This window comes from Eretmochelys imbricata, chromosome 2 (assembly GCF_965152235.1).
Source record: "Eretmochelys imbricata isolate rEreImb1 chromosome 2, rEreImb1.hap1, whole genome shotgun sequence".
Classification (NCBI taxonomy): Eukaryota; Metazoa; Chordata; order Testudines; family Cheloniidae; genus Eretmochelys; species Eretmochelys imbricata.
Window position 1 is genome coordinate 1,298,731 of NC_135573.1, and position 18,604 is coordinate 1,317,334.

The 18,604-nt window shown below is 63.1% G+C and overlaps 1 protein-coding gene across 3 annotated transcripts in view; it reads right to left on the minus strand.

The window, feature by feature from the left end:
• The window catches only part of PLEC (plectin), a 173,208-nt gene that overhangs the window by 83,316 nt on the left and 71,288 nt on the right, over window positions 1-18,604 (minus strand). The window lies entirely within an intron of this gene.

An 18,604-nucleotide genomic window follows, 5' to 3' on the forward strand; every position in this document is an offset into this window, starting at 1 on the left:
GGCGCGGCGGGGGGCGCGGGGCGCGGGGCACGGCGCGGGGCGGGCAGCCCTCTCGGCAGAGGCAGCCGGAGCAGCCTCCCTCCCGGCCTGGCTCAGACCGAGCAGCCGCGCGCTGGCGACTGACAGCAGCTCCACCCCCGCTCAGGCACGGGGGGGGGACATGCCCGCTCACTCCCTGGCTGTGACACACACGCGGATATGGGCATGGGGGGGGGGGCGCGGACCCAGCAGCCCCTCCCGGGCACCACACGCCCTCCTGACCACAGGGCTGGGGGAGGGGGGAGAAGAGAAGAGAGGAGAGGAAGCCGCCAGATTTGCCGGCTCTGCTCTGGCCAGGAGTTTCATCATAGTTTCCCCTCCAGTTTCCCACAAGTGGGGCGGGGTGAGGGGAGCGTGGGGCTGGGGGAGAGGGGGCGGGCAGGCACCCAGCGCTTTGCTTTCCACTGCACACAACTGCAAAGGCGAACGGGACAGACGGGTCCGGCCGGGAACGTGGGGATCCGGCCAGGGGCCAGTGCCCCACGCGGCAAGGGGCCGAGCCTGGGCACAAGGGCATGGGGCCAGCCGGGCTGGACGTGAGAGGCCAGGCTGCATTTCCATGCCCAGGGCAGCCTGCCTGGTTCTGGGCCCCGTGGGCTCCAGCCGGCTGGCCCCGGCCCTGCCCCCCAGCAGGCACATCCCAGTCATTCCTGGCCCCCTGCCCGGGAGGCCAGGGAAGGAGGGCGTTGGCCGGCTTTAACCATTTCCATGCCAGCCCGTTTCGTGTGGGAGAGGAGTTGCTCTCTTGGGCTGACAGGCCAGGAAACAGCACCTGGGCGGTGGGGCCCAGACTGACCAAGTTCCCCAGCCAGTGCTCACAGCACCCCACTAGCCACGCAGCCCCCTGGAGGAGTCACCACTGCACTGAGGGGAAACTGAGGCACCGGGCGGGGACAGGACCTGCCCAGCAGCACACAGCCGGCCAGAGCCAGAAACAGAATCCTGGTGCCCAGCCCCTGCTCTAGCTGCTAGGCCCCGCTCCCTGCCTGCAGCCGAGCACACACCCGGCCGCCCTGGAGCAAAGGGGGCAAAGCGCCCCAAGCCCGGCTCAGCACCCTGGGGAGACACCTCGCGAGCAGCCAGCCGGTCACCAGGGTGGTTACGTGGCCCAGCCCTAGAGCCAGCACCCAGGGCCTCCTGCCCCACAAGGCAAAGGTTCTGCACCCCCATCTCCCCGGCCTCGCCCCAGTCTATGCCTGGGGGACACGGGAAGCACCAAGCTCTGCACAGAGCAGCTCGGACGCCCCTTTGTGGAGGCCCCACTTGCAGCACCAGACCCCCTCCCGCTGCAATGCTGGGCCAGACCCCATGGCGCGGGGGTGGGGGGGGAAGAGGTCAGCTGCCAGGGCCCCAGCCCTCCCGGGGCACCATTCCGGGACCAGCCCCTGACGGAGAGCACTGCCCCCCACCCCCAGGCTCCAGCCCCATCAGCCGGGCAGCCGAGACACAGGGTCTACACCGGTCCTGGCCGCACAGAGCGGAGGAGTCGCCTACCCCCCCAGACCCAGTAACCGCCCCCCCCCAGACAGCAGGTCACAGTGATCCCCCCCACCTACTCCTACAGACCCAGTAACCGCCCCCCCCCAACAGCTGGTCACACCGATGCCCCCCACCTACCCCCACAGACGCAGTAACCGACCCCCCCAGACAGCTGGTCACACCGATCCCCCCCACCTACCCCCACAGACCCAGTAACCGCCCCCCCCGACAGCTGGTCACACCGATCCCCCCCACCTGCTCCTACAGACCCAGTAACCGCCCCCCCCCCAGACAGCTGGTCACACCGATCCCCCCCACTTACTCCTACAGACACAGTAACCGCCCCCCCCGACAGCTGGTCACACCGATCCCCCCCACCTACCCAGTAACCTCCGCCCCCCCCAACAGCTGGTTACACCGATCCCCCCCACCTGCTCCTACAGACCCAGTAACCGCCCCCCCCAAAAGCTGGTCACACCGATCCCCCCCACCCACCCCCACAGACGCAGTAACCGACCCCCCCAGACAGCTGGTCACACCGATCCCCCCCACCTGCTCCTACAGACCCAGTAACCGCCCCCCCCAACAGCTGGTCACACCGATCCCCCCCACCCACCCCCACAGACGCAGTAACCGACCCCCCCAGACAGCTGGTCACACCGATCCCCCCCACCTACTCCTACAGACCCAGTAACCGCCCCCCCGACAGCTGCTCACACCGATCCCCCCACCTACTCCTACAGACCCAGTAACCTCCGCCCCCCCCAACAGCTGGTCACACCGATCCCCCCCACCTACCCCCACAGACGCAGTAACCTCCGCCCCCCCCCAACAGCTGGTTACACCGATCCCTCCCACCTGCTCCTACAGACCCAGTAACCGCCCCCCCAGACAGCTGGTCACACCGATCCCCCCCACCTGCTCCTACAGACCCAGTAACCGCCCCCCCAGACAGCTGGTCACACCGATCCCCCCCACCTACTTCCACAGACCCAGTAACCGCCCCCCCCGACAGCTGGTCACACCGATCCCCCCCACACTCCTACAGACCCAGTAACCTCCGCCCCCGACGGCTGGTCACACCGATCCCCCCACCTACTCGTACAGACCCAGTAACCGCCCCCCCCCGACAGCTGGTCACACCGATCCCCCCCACCTACCCCCACAGACGCAGTAACCGACCCCCCCAGACAGCTGGTCACACCGATCCCCCCACCTACTCCTACAGACACAGTAACCGCCCCCCCCCCGACAGCTGGTCACACCGATCCCCCCCACCTACCCCCACAGACGCAGTAACCGACCCCCCCAGACAGCTGGTCACGCCGATCCCCCCCACCTACTCCTACAGACCCAGTAACCGCCCCCCCGACAGCTGCTCACACCGATCCCCCCACCTACTCCTACAGACCCAGTAACCTCCGCCCCCCCCAACAGCTGGTCACACCGATCCCCCCACCTACCCCCACAGACGCAGTAACCGACCCCCCCAGAGAGCTGGTCACACCGATCCCCCCCACCTACTCCTACAGACACAGTAACCGCCCCCCCCCGACAGCTGGTCACACCGATCCCTCCCACCTACTCCTACAGACCCAGTAACCGCCCCCCCCAACAGCTGGTCACACCGATCCCCCCACCTACTCCTACAGACCCAGTAACCGCCCCCCCCGACAGCTGGTCACACCGATCCCCCCACCTACTCCTACAGACCCAGTAACCACCCCCCCCCCCGACAGCTGGTCACACCGATCCCCCCCACCTACCCCCACAGACGCAGTAACCGACCCCCCCAGACAGCTGGTCACACCGATCCCCCCCACCTACCCCCACAGACCCAGTAACCGCCCCCCCCGACAGCTGGTCACACCGATCCCCCCCACCTACCCCCACAGACCCAGTAACCTCCGCCCCCCCAACAGCTGGTTACACCGATCCCCCCCACCTACTCCTACAGACCCAGTAACCGACCCCCCCAGACAGCTGGTCACACCGATCCCCCCCACCTACCCCCACAGACCCAGTAACCTCCGCCCCCCCCAACAGCTGGTTACACCGATCCCCCCCACCTACTCCTACAGACCCAGTAACCGCCCCCCCCCAGACAGCTGGTCACACCGATCCCCCCCACCTGCTCCTACAGACCCAGTAACCGCCCCCCCCCCGACAGCTGGTCACACCGATCCCCCCCACCTACCCCCACAGACCCAGTAACCTCCGCCCCCCCAACAGCTGGTCACACCGATCCCCCCACCTACTCCTACAGACCCAGTAACCTCTGCCCCCGACAGCTGGTCACACCGATCCCCCCCCCACTCCTACAGACCCAGTAACCGCCCCCCCCCGACAGCTGGTCACACCGATCCCCCCACCTACTCCTACAGACACAGTAACCGCCCCCCCCCCCCGACAGCTGGTCACACCGATCCCCCCCACCTACCCCCACAGACGCAGTAACCGCCCCCCCCCCGACAGCTGGTCACACCGATCCCCCCCACCTACTCCTACAGACCCAGTAACCTCTGCCCCCGACAGCTGGTCACACCGATCCCCCCCCCACTCCTACAGACCCAGTAACCTCCACCCCCACAGCTGGTCACAACGATCCCCCCCACCTACCCCCACAGACCCAGTAACCGCCCCCCCCGACAGCTGGTCACACCGATCCCCCCCCCACTCCTACAGACCCAGTAACCGCCCCCCCCGACAGCTGGTCACACCGATCCCCCCACCTACTCGTACAGACCCAGTAACCACCCCCCCCCGACAGCTGGTCACACCGATCCCCCCCACCTACCCCCACAGACGCAGTAACCGACCCCCCCAGACAGCTGGTCACACCGATCCCCCCACCTACTCCTACAGACCCAGTAACCTCCGCCCCCCTCAACAGCTGGTCACACCGATCCCCCCCACCTACTCCTACAGACACAGTAACCGCCCCCCCCCGACAGCTGGTCACACCGATCCCCCCCACCTACCCCCACAGACCCAGTAACCTCCGCCCCCCCCAACAGCTGGTTACACCGATCCCCCCCACCTGCTCCTACAGACCCAGTAACCGCCCCCCCAGACAGCTGGTTACACCGATCCCCCCCACCTACCCCCACAGACCCAGTAACCGCCCCCCCCCAGACAGCTGGTCACACCGATCCCCCGCACCTACTTCCACAGACCCAGTAACCGCCCCCCCCCGACAGCTGGTCACACCGATCCCCCCCCCACTCCTACAGACCCAGTAACCTCCGCCCCCGACAGCTGGTCACACCGATCCCCCCACCTACTCGTACAGACCCAGTAACCACCCCCCCCGACAGCTGGTCACACCGATCCCCCCCACCTACCCCCACAGACCCAGTAACCTCCGCCCCCCCCAACAGCTGGTTACACCGATCCCCCCCACCTGCTCCTACAGACCCAGTAACCGCCCCCCCAGACAGCTGGTTACACCGATCCCCCCCACCTACCCCCACAGACCCAGTAACCGCCCCCCCCCCAGACAGCTGGTCACACCGATCCCCCGCACCTACTTCCACAGACCCAGTAACCGCCCCCCCCCGACAGCTGGTCACACCGATCCCCCCCCCACTCCTACAGACCCAGTAACCTCCGCCCCCGACAGCTGGTCACACCGATCCCCCCACCTACTCGTACAGACCCAGTAACCACCCCCCCCGACAGCTGGTCACACCGATCCCCCCCACCTACCCCCACAGACGCAGTAACCGACCCCCCCAGACAGCTGGTCACACCGATCCCCCCCACCTACTCCTACAGACCCAGTAACCGCCCCCCCGACAGCTGGTCACACCGATCCCCCCCACCTACCCCCACAGACGCAGTAACCGCCCCCCCCCGACAGCTGGTCACACCGATCCCCCCCACCTACTCCTACAGACCCAGTAACCGCCCCCCCGACAGCTGGTCCCACCGATCCCCCCCACCTACCCCCCCAGACCCAGTAACCGCCCCCCCCCCCGACAGCTGGTCACACTGATCCCCCCCACCTACTCCTACAGACCCAGTAACTGCCCCCCCCCCGACAGCTGGTCACACATATCCCCCCCACCTACTCCTACAGACCCAGTAACCGCCCCCCCCCGACAGCTGGTCACACCGATCCCCCCCCACCTACCCCTCCAGACCCAGTAACCTCCGCCCCCGACAGCTGGTCACACCGATCCCCCCCACCTACCCCCCGGACCCAGTAACCGCCCCCCCCCGACAGCTGGTCACACCGATCCCCCCCACCTACCCCCACAGACCCAGTAACCCCCCCAACAGCTGTACACACCGATCTCCCCACACCTACCCCCACAGACCCAGTAACCCCCCCCGACAGCTGTACACACCGATCCCCCCACACTGATCCCCCACAAACCCAAGTAACCCAACAGCTGTACATACTGTGACGAAGTGGGGATTCTCCCTTGTTATGTTGTTTGTGAGTCTTACAGTTTTACATGAATGCTGTGTGTGCCTCAGTTTCCCTGTGTATTGTACCAATGTCTAGGTGGTGGGAATAAGTGTGTGAGACTTTTGCGGAGGCTGCTCCAGCTGCAGGCCACCCCTTCCTCACCTGAGACTCAGGAGGGGGATGTAACCAAGTGACTCTTGGCCCGGGAAGGAGACAAAGGGCAGGGCAGGGGTCAGGCAGCTGGAAGGGAGTCAGTCTTGGCTGGCTTGGGACTCAGGGGGAGAACCAAAGCCCCGTCTCTGCCCCCGGCCCCTGATGAACTTGGCTGAAAGTCACTATTTCTGTGCTAACAAGTTCTGCCCCTATGCTGTGTTCCTGTTGCCTAATAAACCTTCTGTTTTACTGGCTGGCTGAGAGTCACGTCTGACTGCGGAGTTGGGGGGCAGGACCCTCTGGCTTCCCCAGGACCCCGCCTGGGTGGACTCGCTGTGGGAAGCGCATGGAGGGGCAGGGGATGCAGGGGCAGGGTAAAGCAGCCTTGGGACACCTGCATTTCATAGAGGAGCCTTTTCAGAAGGTGGCCCTGGGCTTGGTGTGGGACGGATAGGAGGGGAAGGTATCCCCGATGGAGAATCAGTGCTGGAGCATGGACTGACTTTCTGGGAAAAGCTCGGGAGAGCTCATGGGTCCGGCCAGGGAGAACCTAGCCAGGGCCCAAGGGAGGCAGAAGGTCTGGTACGACCGCTCGGCCTATGGAACCGGGACCAGGTGAGGGGTCTCGTCCCGCTGAGGAAGAATAAGCTCCCAGCTGCCTGGGACGAACCCTTCAAGGTCATCCAGCAGCTGAATGAGGAGAACAATGTGGTGGAACTGCCCAGTCGGGCTCACAGCCACCAAGGGGACCAGGTCAACATGGTGGAGCTGTACTGTGATAGGCAGAGGCTGGTCCTGGCCACGTGTGGCCAGGGGAAAAAGGGAGAGGATCCCCTGGTGGTGGACAGACTTCCCTGGTGGGTCTCTTCCCTGAGAAAGGAGCCGGCCCCTTGCTGGAATCAGTTCCCCTCTCTGACCAGCTCACCCCTGCCTGCTGAGAGACGCTGCATTCGCACCCACAGCTGCTCTCCAGCCGGCCTGGGCTCGCTAACCCGGCTGTCCACTGGGTGGAGATGGGAGCCGGCCCGTCAATCAGGTGTTCCCCATTCAGAACACAGACCAGGCCCTGGAGGGGGAGGTGAGACACATGCTGGCTTTAGGGGTGGTCCAGCCACCCACCAGCCCCAGAGGCCTCTCCCAGGAAAGACGGGTCAATCCGATTCTGTGTGGCCTATCAGAAGATCAGTGCTATCACCATGTCTAGTACCTGCCCATGTCTAGGCCTGATGAGATCCTAGACAAGTTGGGGGGGGCGGGGGGAAGCGGACGACTCGTTACCCCATGACCAGAGATCTCACCAAAGGGTACTGGCAGGAGCCTTTGGATCCAGATGCCAGGTTGAAACCTGCTTTTGTCACCCCTTGGGGCTGTACAAGTCCCTACCTTTCGGCCTCAAGGAGGCACCGGTCACCTACCAGCACCAGATGGATCAGTTACTGAGGGGGATGGAGAATTTTACCCCAATGTACATTGATGATATCTGTGTCGTAAGCCAGACCTAGGAGGACCAGGTGTCCCAGGTGAAGAGGGGTCTGGGTCGCCTCCAGGATGCATGGCGACTGTAAAAGCTGGGACATGCAAGGTGGGGATGGCAGAGGTGTCGTACCCAGGCCACAAGGTGGGGAGAGGCTGCCTAAAGCCACAGCCAGCCAAGGTGTGGGCGATCAGAAACTGGCCTGCTCCCCAGAGTACGAAACAGGCCCAGGCCTTTATTGGAATGGCGGGGCACTACCAGAGGGTCGTGCCCCACTTTAGCTCTGTGTCAGCTCCCATCATTGAGCTGTGCAAGAAGGGGAAGCCAGACAAGCTGGTCTGGACCAGGCAGTGCCAGAGGGCTCTCTGCTCACTGAAGGAGGATCTGGTCAAAGGCCCAGTGCTGGGAAACCCAGACTTTGACAAGCCCTTTATGGCATTCACCAGTGCCCCACACATGGGGCTGAGCACGGTGCCGAGGCAGGCCAATGCAAAGGGGGAGAGAAACCCCATCATGTACCTGAGCAGGAAGCTGCTGCCCCGGGAGCAGTGCTATGCGGCCATAGAGAGGGAATGCCCGGCGCTGGGGTGGGCTCCTAAAAGGCTGCAGCCGGATCTATTTGGGTGGCACTTCACTGTGTACCCAGACCACTCGCCCTGCCATGGCTGCACCAGATGAGAGGGGCCAATCGCAGAGCTCCTGAGGTGGAGCCTGTCCTGCCAGGATTATGAGACGGAGGTGGTCCACGTTAAGGGGAGTGCAAATGTTCTAGCTGATGCTTTGTCCCGGAGAGGGGGGCCTGAACTTCCCCAGGTTACTGGTGATACCAGTCAGCTCTGTGTTCTTGGAGAACCAGGGTGCAGTATCCAGCCTTTCCGACTCATGAAGGACCCTCCCCACCCCAGCCTGAACCAAAACCGATCAGAGAAAAGACTTGTAGAGAGCAGTGAAGGGCAGTGGGAGACACACCTAGACCCCTCCTGACAAGGGTGACAGGATTAAGGAAACTCCCCTAGGCTCATTTGCATCGAAGATGGGACAGGGAGGCATCTCCATTAGCATACAGATTGGAGAACAGAGATTCCAAGGCAAGAACCGCACTGAACTCTGGGACCAGGAAAGCAGGGAAGCACTGCATGATGGGGGATCTCTGCTCCAGATGTTAACGAACCCACGCCTGCACACACCCAGCTCAGCAGTTATCAGATCAATTCTAGTAATAAATCCTTGATTGGTATCCAAAATACTGAAGCTGCCTAACTGCATTGGGAGCTCCCTGGAAGAAAACACCACCCATAGCCAGGAACGATCAGCCCCTATTGTCTAGCCTAATGAAAACCCTTGAGTCATCAAAGAGTCCTGTTCCGTGGGTGAATACGAAAGTGGGGATTCACCCACGAAAGCTCATGCTCCAATTCGTCTGTTAGTCTATAAGGTGCCACAGGACACTCTGCTGCTTTTACAGAGCCAGACTAACCCGGCTACCCCTCGGATACTTGAGCCATCAGTTTACCCATAAACAAATCTAGTGTGCTCCCTTGAACCCTTGTTCTTTCCCTACACAAACCCCGACCCATGCTCAAGTCCATGTTCTGATGCCTGGATCCAAAGTGTGCATCCGTTCCATTGGGACCTCATCTTCTCCTGACTGATCGTGCGGGGGGCTCTGCCTGTCTCCGGACCCTGAGCTACCACCACCTGGGACCCCCGACCCGTTCAAGCTTCACGAAAGTTGGTGAGATCCCAGCTCTCTCTGTTTTCTTTTCTACCTCAGGCAGGTATAGTTTTCTATATGTGACTTTTGTAACCTTTAATAATGTAACTGTAATGTTTGTTTAGGCTCTCCTTGTGTGGTTATCACTATTATTCAACAAACAACTTTTATGGTTAAGCTGGTTGCTTCTCTGTCTCTGAACTTTACTCTTTTGTGTTTCTGGCTTCCCCATTTACTCTGCAGCAACGCTCCTCTTACCTAAGATCCCTGCAGTGCCCCAAAATCCTGTGGGGTTTGCTCATCCGGTGGGTTACGACCAGAACAACGGTAATGTGAAAGTGGGGATAGGGACGTGCTGAACCTGGGACATATGAGGGTGGCAGCTTGGAAGTGCTGCTCGACCCAGTCCACTCAGACTCTGTGTGTGCGTGCGTGCATATCTGATTCTGGGGCTGGAAGAACCCGGCCCTGGGGAACCTAGGTCCTGCAGGATAGCTCCACTGGGAGGGGACTTGCAGCAGCGAGAAGCAGAGCGCCGTATGAGAACACAAGTAGGACGTTGATAGAATTACAGAACCCCCCACCCCAAAGAATAATCCTAATAAATGAGCATACCCCAAAGTAACGGGCAAATCTGGTAACACTGGCTACAGTGACCCCGCTCAGTTTGATCTTGAAGGGGGGAGAGATGTGACAAAGTGGGGACCTTCCCTTCTTATGTTGTATGTGAGTCTTACTGTTTTGCATGAATGCCATGTCTGCCTCAGTTTCCTTGTGTATTGCACCAGTGTCTAGGTGGTGCGAACAACCACGTGTGACTTTTATGGGAGTTGCTCCAGCTGCCTGCTCGGATGCTGTGGCCACCCCTTCGTGCCCTGAGACCCAGGAAGGGAATGCGACCAGGTGACTCTGGGCCTGGAGGTGGAGCAAGGGGCTGGGCAGGGGCCTGGGGCTCAGAGGGAGGACCAGAGCCCTGGCTCTGGGCTCCCCTCCCCCCCAAAATGGACTTGGCTGAAAATCACTGATTTCTGTGCTAACAAGCTCTGTTCTATGCTGTGTTCCTGTCGACTAATAAACCTGTTTTCCCGGCTGGCTGAGAGTCACATCTGACTGCGGAGTTGGGATGCAGGGCCCTCTGGCTGCCCCAGGAGCCCACCCGGTGGGGCAGAGGATGCTGAATGCTCCGAGGTCAGACCCAGGAAGATGGAAGCTTCTTGCCCTAGAGGCAGTCTGCTCAGAGAGAGGAGGCTCCCCCAGAGTCCTGCCTAGCTTCGTATGGAGCAGTTCCAGAGCATCGCCCGGGGACCCCGTGACACATACTGATGCCCCTCACCTACCCCCACAGACCCAGTAACCCCCCGACACCTGTACACACCAATCCCCCCACCTACCCCCACAGACCCAGTAACCCCTGACATCTGTACATACCAACCCCCCTCACTGACCCCCACAGACCCAGTAACCCCCCCCAACAGCTGTATACACCAATCCGCCCCACCTACCCCCACAGACCCAGTAACCCCTAGTACACCCAGTCTCTCATTTCCCACAGAAGGGCTGGAGGAGAAAGTCCACGGTCACTTTTTATAGCACTTGAAGAACAGGAGGACTTGTGGCACCTTAGAGACTAACCAATTTATTTGAGCATAAGCTTTTGTGAGCTACAGCTCACTTCATCGGATGCATACTGTGGAAACATACTGTGGATGCATCCGATGAAGTGAGCTGTAGCTCACGAAAGCTCATGCTCAAATAAATTGGTTAGTCTCTAAGGTGCCACAAGTCCGCCTCTTCTTTTTGCGAATACAGACTAACACGGCTGTTACTCCGAAACCTGTCAATATAGCACTTGAATGTGCCTTCCCCAAAGCAGAAAACTCCAGCCCAGCAGGAAATCGGATGGAGAAATCCAGTTTCAATACAGGACAACAAAGAGCCCTCCAACCGCACACCCCTAGGTGTCACCTGCCCCCCACAGTTGAAGCCATACAGGGTATCCTTCCACCATGACAACCCCGGCATAGTGGGGACCACACGCGGACCACCACCTCCTCTGTCCTTCAACGCTCCCCGCAGACCAAGACGCACCAACTCAGTATCAGCAGGCCCAGCTAGAACAGACCACGCGAAACTTTCCGACCGCGTATCTCCACTGCTCTGATGATCAACCTCCCCACAACACACCTCTTGAGATCCAGGGGTCCTACACGGCCTGTCACAACGCGTGCGTACCTTATCCCGGGCACCGAGGGCCCCAACAGCAGCTGTGCGGGTGAAACCAAACAATCACTAAGCTTCCCAACGAACTCGCACAGGAAATGATCAAGAGCCGCAAAACACCGTGTCCCTCATGGGCCAACCCTTCACAACGCGATCCCACCAGATCTGACCTCTCAGACCTTGTCCTCAATGGGACCTGCACTCCGTCCAAAGACGAGCCTGGAGCGTCAACTCCTACCTCGGCTAGACGCTAGAACCCCTGGCTTGAGCAGAGACGCTGCATTTCTGGCTCATCACATCCTGTGACCCACGAACCCCCATTTGCCCGGCTACATGGGGTTAACGGGCCGCTGCACCCGGAACGTGCTCCCTGCCCGGACTGCACTATCTCCCGTCTGTAGCGCCGCGGGGTCCTTCCCCAGGCCGGAGAGAGCTCGGCGGCCAGAGGAAGGAGCCGGGCCCTGGCCACCCACGGCAGAGCCCATGAGAGGCACTGCAGCCCTGCCCACGTGCAGTGCCCGCTGGGGCACGGGGCTCCAGGAGCAGCCTCGGCCCTGCTGCCCCGAGCTGGGCACGTGGCTGCCCGGGAAGGCTATGGGGATGGAGCCCAGCCCTCTGCCCACACTGCCGCCCCCAGGCGCACGTCCACAAGCGCCCGTGGGTCCCAGGCTCCGAGCCCAGCACCCTGCCAACGCCAAAGGGAGCACTGTGGCCAGCCAAAGCCATTTACTGTCCCCAGAGCCTGTCAGCTGAACCCCATCAAGGTCCTGAGAACAGCTGGCTCACCCCCGTCACCACGGCACTTGCAGCCCCACGAGCACCTGCCCTGGCCCAGCGGCCAAGCCCCATTCGGCCCAGCCCAGGAAAGCCAGACAGAGCCACGCTGCAGGGAGCTGGGCCCAGGGGGACGGGCAAAGCAGCTTTCAGGGTCTCTGCTCACGCCAGGATAACGGGACTGGGTCCTGCACTCTAAGGAGCCCAGATGGGCAGGCTGCCAGCCCCATAGCACTGAGCCCCCCCACATACATCCCCACCTCCCAGCTCCACAGGAGCCAGGCCTGCCAGGGTCAATATTTTTTCCACCACCAACAGACCTCATTCCTGGTCCTGTTTGTGCAAGAGGAGGGAACAGCGGGCGGGGCGGGAAGAGCAGGCCAAGACGGGAGGGCCGAGCGCAGGTCGGGACGGGGGGCAGACTCGGAAGCTGAAGTGGGGAGTGGGTCTCTGCAGGCCATGCATTGTCCGGAGTGTCACTGCAGGGGGCGGTTCCCATTGGCCCAGGCAGGGCAGGGGGCCGAGGCCCCACAACTCCCCCATGCACTGGCAGCTCCAGCCTCCTGCCCTAGTGTTTATGGGGCTTGAGGCTACGTGCCTGCAGTGCTGGCAACCGACAGCAGAGGGCAGCAGCGCCCTGGGACGCTGCACCTGGGAGCAGGTAACTGCTGCCTGACCCCTGCCCGGGAGGGGGCGACCCGGAGCCCAGGGGCACCCAGGACCAGCTGGGGGCTGAGCAGCTCCTGACGCTGCAAACCGCCCCCCTTCGAAAAGGCCCTTCCACTGCCCGAATGACAGACACCCCGCCATGCCTCCCTGACAGACAGACTCCCCCACACTCACTACCCGACAGATGTACCCCCCAACACCCCCTACCCCCCAACAGGCCCCCCGTGCCTCCCTGACAGATCCCCCCAAAACCCCAACAGACCCCCCCCGCCTCCCCAGCGGACCCCCTACCCTCCGACAAATGCTTCCTCCCCTAGCACTGACGGACACATGCACACCACGAGCCCCGCACAGTCAGGAAATCTGAATCCCTCTCCCCACCCCGCGGCTGAGCTACCAGAGCCCCCCATAGCTGCTGCGCAGTTTGCTGAGACACCGGGGTGATGGGCAGCTGCAGGACACCCTAGAAGAGAGGGCGAGGCCCAGGGGGCGCAGCCCCAGGTCCCAGTCAGACTTCGCCCCACTGCCCCTTGCTGGGGCGGGGTTGGTTATACCTTTTCCGAAGGCTCCCAGCCCCATGGCACCCACAGGCCTGGGCTTTGGGACCCACGGCACGCACATGGCCCTGCACTGCGAGGGCCCCCCCGGGCTGCTCTGCTGGCTCGGGGGCTCCCTCCCCGCCACTGCCGGCAGGCGGCCAGTGCCCAGGACTGAGCTGGGATCCGAGCAGAAGCAGGGAGGGGACGTTACCTCTGGGGCGAAGAGCTGGCCCTGGCCCAGCTCGGGGGTCTGCGTGGCACGGGGGCTGCTGGGGAAGGGTCATGGGCTACAGAACCTGCCTGGTAGTGACGGACCCCAGGAGCTGAGCAAGGGGCGACTGCGTCAGTCTGGAAGGGCCTGCGTGGGGCAGACGGTGAGCGGGCTCGCCCGGCCGGGAAGGGAAGGGCCCACGCGAGCCAAGGCTGCAGCTGGAGCCAGGCAGAGCCAGCCTGGGAGAACTGCGGTAGCGTAGCCGGGGGGAGCAGCCGCTCCCCCCGAGTGCAACTGGTGTCTCTTTAATCTTTACCCACCCGGCGGCGCCCCGGGTCTTCGCCAGCTGGGGCCTTCACGCGCTCCAGCTCCTTGGCGGCGTTTCGGGGGCGGGGGCCTTCAGTGCTGCCGAGGACCCGGAGCGCCGCCCGGTGAGTACAAGCGAGGGGCACCCGTCTTTATGTCCGCTCCCCCGCTCGCTCCACCTGGCCACGCCACCAGTTATACCAACCGCGAGGGGACCCTGCCCGCACAATCCCCAGGCCGCCGTACAATCCCCAGGCCGCCCCGGCTTCTCCAGCGCGGGCCACGTTTCAATCCAAGGCGGGATGTTTCTCGATGGCCCGGGACAGGCAGGAGCCCAGCCGGGAGGGTCACCACGGGCACCGGGAACTGGAGATCTGGTAATTGCCTCCCGCCCGCGCCCCCTGCCCCGACTCCGCACGGCCCTTCCCCCGCCACAATCCTGCCGGTGCCCCTCACTCCCGACCCCAACCCCAGGGTTGGGCTGCCCACACACACAGATCTGCCAACGGCCCCTCCCCCCCTCATTTATACAGTTCAAGCCGAGCAGGACCATTATGATCAGCTCGTCGGAGCTGCTGCGTCCCGCAGGCAGAGACCCGGGCGCCCCCCCCCACCAGTGACCTTTCACCAGCCCCTAGCTGAGCTAGTGGGTCTTGTGACAAACCTCCATCGTTACACACGCTGACCTGGCCGGTCTCATAGAATCCTAGAAGATCAGGGGTGGAAGGGACCTCAGGAGGTATCTAGTCCAACCCCCTGCTCAAACAGGACCCATCCCTAATTAAATCATCCCAGCCAGGGCTTTGTCAAGCCTGACCTTTAAAAACCTCTAAGGAAGGAGATTCCACACCTCCCTTGGTAACCCATTCCAGTGCTTCACCACCCTCCTAGTGAAAAAGTTTTTCCTAATATCCAACCTAAACCTCCCCCACTGCAACTTGAGACCATTACTCTTCCTTCTGTCATCTGCTACCACTGAGAACAGTCTAGAGCCATCCTCTTTGGAACCCCCTTTCAGGTAGTTGAAAGCAGCTATCAAATTCCCCCTCATTCTTCTCTTCCGTAGACTAAACAATCCCCGTTCCCTCAGTCTCTCCTCATAAGTCATGTGTTCCAGACCCCTAAACATTTTTGTTGCCCTCTGCTGGACTCTTTCCAATTTTTCCACATCCTTCTTGTAGTGTGGGGCCCAAAACTGGACACAGTACTCCAGATGAGGCCTCACCAATGTCGAATAGAGGGGAACGATCACATCCCTCCATCTGCTGGCAATGCCCCTACTTATACAGCCCAAAATGCCATTGGCCTTCTTGGCAACAAGAGCACACTGTTGACTCATATCCAGCTTCTCGTCCACTGTCACCCCTAGGTCCTTTTCCGCAGAACTGCTGCCGAGCCATTCGGTCCCTAGTCTGTAGCGGTGCATGGGATTCTTCCGTCCTAAGTGCAGGACTCTGCACTTGTCCTTGTTGAACGTCATCAGATTTCTTTTGGCCCAATCCTCCAATTTGTCTAGGTCCCTCTGTATCCTATCCCTGCCCTCCAGCGTATCTACCTCTCCTCCCAGTTTAGTGTCATCTGCAAACTTGCTGAGAGTGCAATCCACACCATCCTCCAGATCATTAATGAAGATATTGAACAAAACTGGCCCGAGGACCGACCCTTGGGGCACTCCACTTGATACCGGCTGCCAACTAGACATGGAGCCATTGATCACTACCCGTTGAGCCCGACAAACTTTCTATCCACCTGCCGGAGCAAACGCTGCCTTGTCTATGCTCCTTCAACTCCTCGTCTGGACGCCGTCCAAGCAACAGACTCCCACCCCCATGTCCTGTGCTAGCCACCTACAGCTCACGCCCAGTCTGAACGACCCAGCATCCATGCCCAGCTGTGGGGCTGAGCGCTCTAGTGCTGAGTTGTCGCCCCCCCGGCAGGTACCCCCATCCCGCCATGCAACGTACTCCCCAGACACAGCTCTGCTGATGCTCTTCACTCCTGACACACAGCCCCCTGCTACCCTGGTCCCCCAGCTCTGCCAATGCCCCTCAGTCCCAGCCAGCAGCCTCCAGCCCGGGGAAGTCTGTGCCCAGGAGAGGCCCCACTGATGGATTTCGTGGTGGAGACAGACACCCAGCAGGCTGCAGCCTAGTTCCCAGCTCCCTGTGGGGATGGGCCAGTCCCCCATGAAGCCCTTCAGAGTTAGCAACAACCCCTGGCACTTAGCCAGCGCACTCCCCCCACCTCTGCTCCAGGGCCTGGGACCGCTGCAGTCAGCACCGAGTGGGGCGCCAGGGCTTTCCCTGCTGAGCCAGGAACAAAGCGGCTGTTTGTGGAGGGCAGCGTGGCCGGAGCCAAGGAAGGGCCTGGAAGCTGTGGCAAGTGGGGGCCAGATTATTCATCAGGCTGGAGCTGGCAGGGGACTCGGCCCATTCTCACAGTAAATCAGCCAGGCAGACAAAGGAGAAGCCCCTCCCCCCTCGGCACAGCCCATCAGGGCAGCACAGGCCCCCAGCATCGAGCCCAGCCCAGCCCAGCCCACCCGAATCGCAGCCGGGGCAGGAGCACCTGCTGCAAACCAGCCCCGAGACCCACACCCTGACAGCCACGATCGCCCGCAGGGCCCTTCTCCCCCTCGGCACTGCCCCTCCCCCTCCCCCCCCCCGCTAGCCTGCTCCAGGGCAGCTGAGGCTTGACACAGATTCACCTGTGGGGGGAGCCAGGGCTGGCCCGTTAACCGCTGAGCAGCACAGCCCAAGCACCTCCATGCTCTGCCCACTGCAGGGACTCGCCCTGGGGCCCCTCCCGGGCTTTGGGACAGGGACAAGCCAGGACACATCTGCCCCCACTGTGCCTGGCTCAGGGCAGCCAGTGGGAAAGGCGGGCGCTCACCACCGCCTGGCCCGATCGTTACCGGCCGTGCAGTGCTTGGAGCCTGCAACGTGCTAAGTACAATCCCCAGGATGGGCCCAGAACGTTTCCAGCCAAGCCTGGGTGTTTATGTAACAACAGAGCCCACAGGGCCCTGCTGTGCCACTCAATCCCAACCTGCAGCCCTCTGCTAGCCCAGCCCTCTGCTCCCTGACCCCTAGCCCCCTGCTAGCCCAGCCCTGGCTCCCCCTGCCAACTCCGCCGGTGCCTCTCAATCCTGAGCTGCAGCCCCCTCCCGCCACCCCAAGCACCTCCCCTCCCTATGACCCGTAGTCCTTGACGCTATCTCCCTTCTCTAGACACAGCTGGATGAGCTGGTGTCTGTACCGGGGCCAGCGGGTGCCCAGGCTAGACATTCCCCCCAGTCTCCGAGACAGGCCCGGCTGCAGCCCCTCGGGGTGCAGTGGGGAGAGCTGCCCCGAGGACAGGGGCCTGGGTCAGAGGGGGGTCCCCAAGGGCTCTCCATTAATGAACTATGGGGAGTTTATTCAGCCTCCCAGGCTGGGCGGCTCACCTCCACAGGGACACCTGGCCAAGCCAGGCCCCGGCCCCCAGCACGGCTGCTCAGCACAGCTGGGTCCCTCCACATGGTGCCCCTGCCTCGTCCTGTCCCCCCGCCAGAGCCCGCTCTGCTCCCCACCCTGCTCCCTGCAGTCTGCTCCGCGCAGCTTCCTCTGCAGCCTCAGCGGCAGGAAACCCCCCCCTAGCCGTGACAACAAGCAGCTCCAGCCAGCTGGGCAGGGGCCATCAGCAAACGGCCCAGGCCACACGGCCCAGAAGACGCCAGCCCAGCCCCGGCCCCTTTGGCGCTGGGGGAGGCTCCTGGGGGCACCGAGCCTCCTGGGCTGGGCCCAGCCCGACAGAGTCTCCACCTGGGGGCCAGGGCGGTGATACAGGTGCCCTGTGTGGCCGGGGGGCTGTGCCCGGAGTCAGGCTGGGCAGAGTCTCCACCTGGGGGCCAGGGCGGTGATACAGGTGCCCTGTGTGGCCGGGGGGCTGTGCCCGGAGTCAGGCTGGGCAGAGTCTCCACCTGGGGGCCAGGGCGGTGATACAGGTGCCCTGTGTGGCCAGGGAGCTGTGCCCGGAGTCAGGCTGGGCTCCGGTCCAGGGCGGCAGCCCCCTGGGCACCACCCCGTGCAGGGGCGAGCCTGCAGCAGCGAGGGCTGGTCTGGGGGCGCCGAGGGTCCCGGGGCCCCGACCCGCCGGCCGGAGCCGGGGGAGAGCAGGGGCAGCCGTGTCGGAAGCGGGCACAGAGCCGCGGCCCGCCTCGGGCGGTGAGGCTCAGCCGGCAGGTGCGCGGCCGTCACCGTGCCCAGGGGCGACCCCTCGCCGGGGGGATCCCCGCGCCCCAGAGCGCCGAGACATGGGCTGGGCCCGATCCATGGGGCGGGGCGGGGCGGGGCAGGGGCAGGGGCGGGGAACCCCCCCCCGGCCCCGGGAGCAGCAGCAGCAGGGCCCGAGCCGGGCCAGACCCAGACACACCCCAGAGCCAGCTGCACGCCCGGCCGCCCCGCCCTGCAGCCGGCGCCGGGGGACGGGCCCCGCGAGGGGCTCGGGCCCCGCCGGGCGAGCCCGGGGCCGGCGGTACCTTTCAGCGAGCTGATCTCGTGCTGGATGCAGCGGGACGCGGCCATGGCGGGTCCGGGGCAGCGGCTGCGGCCGCGTCCTGCCGGGCACT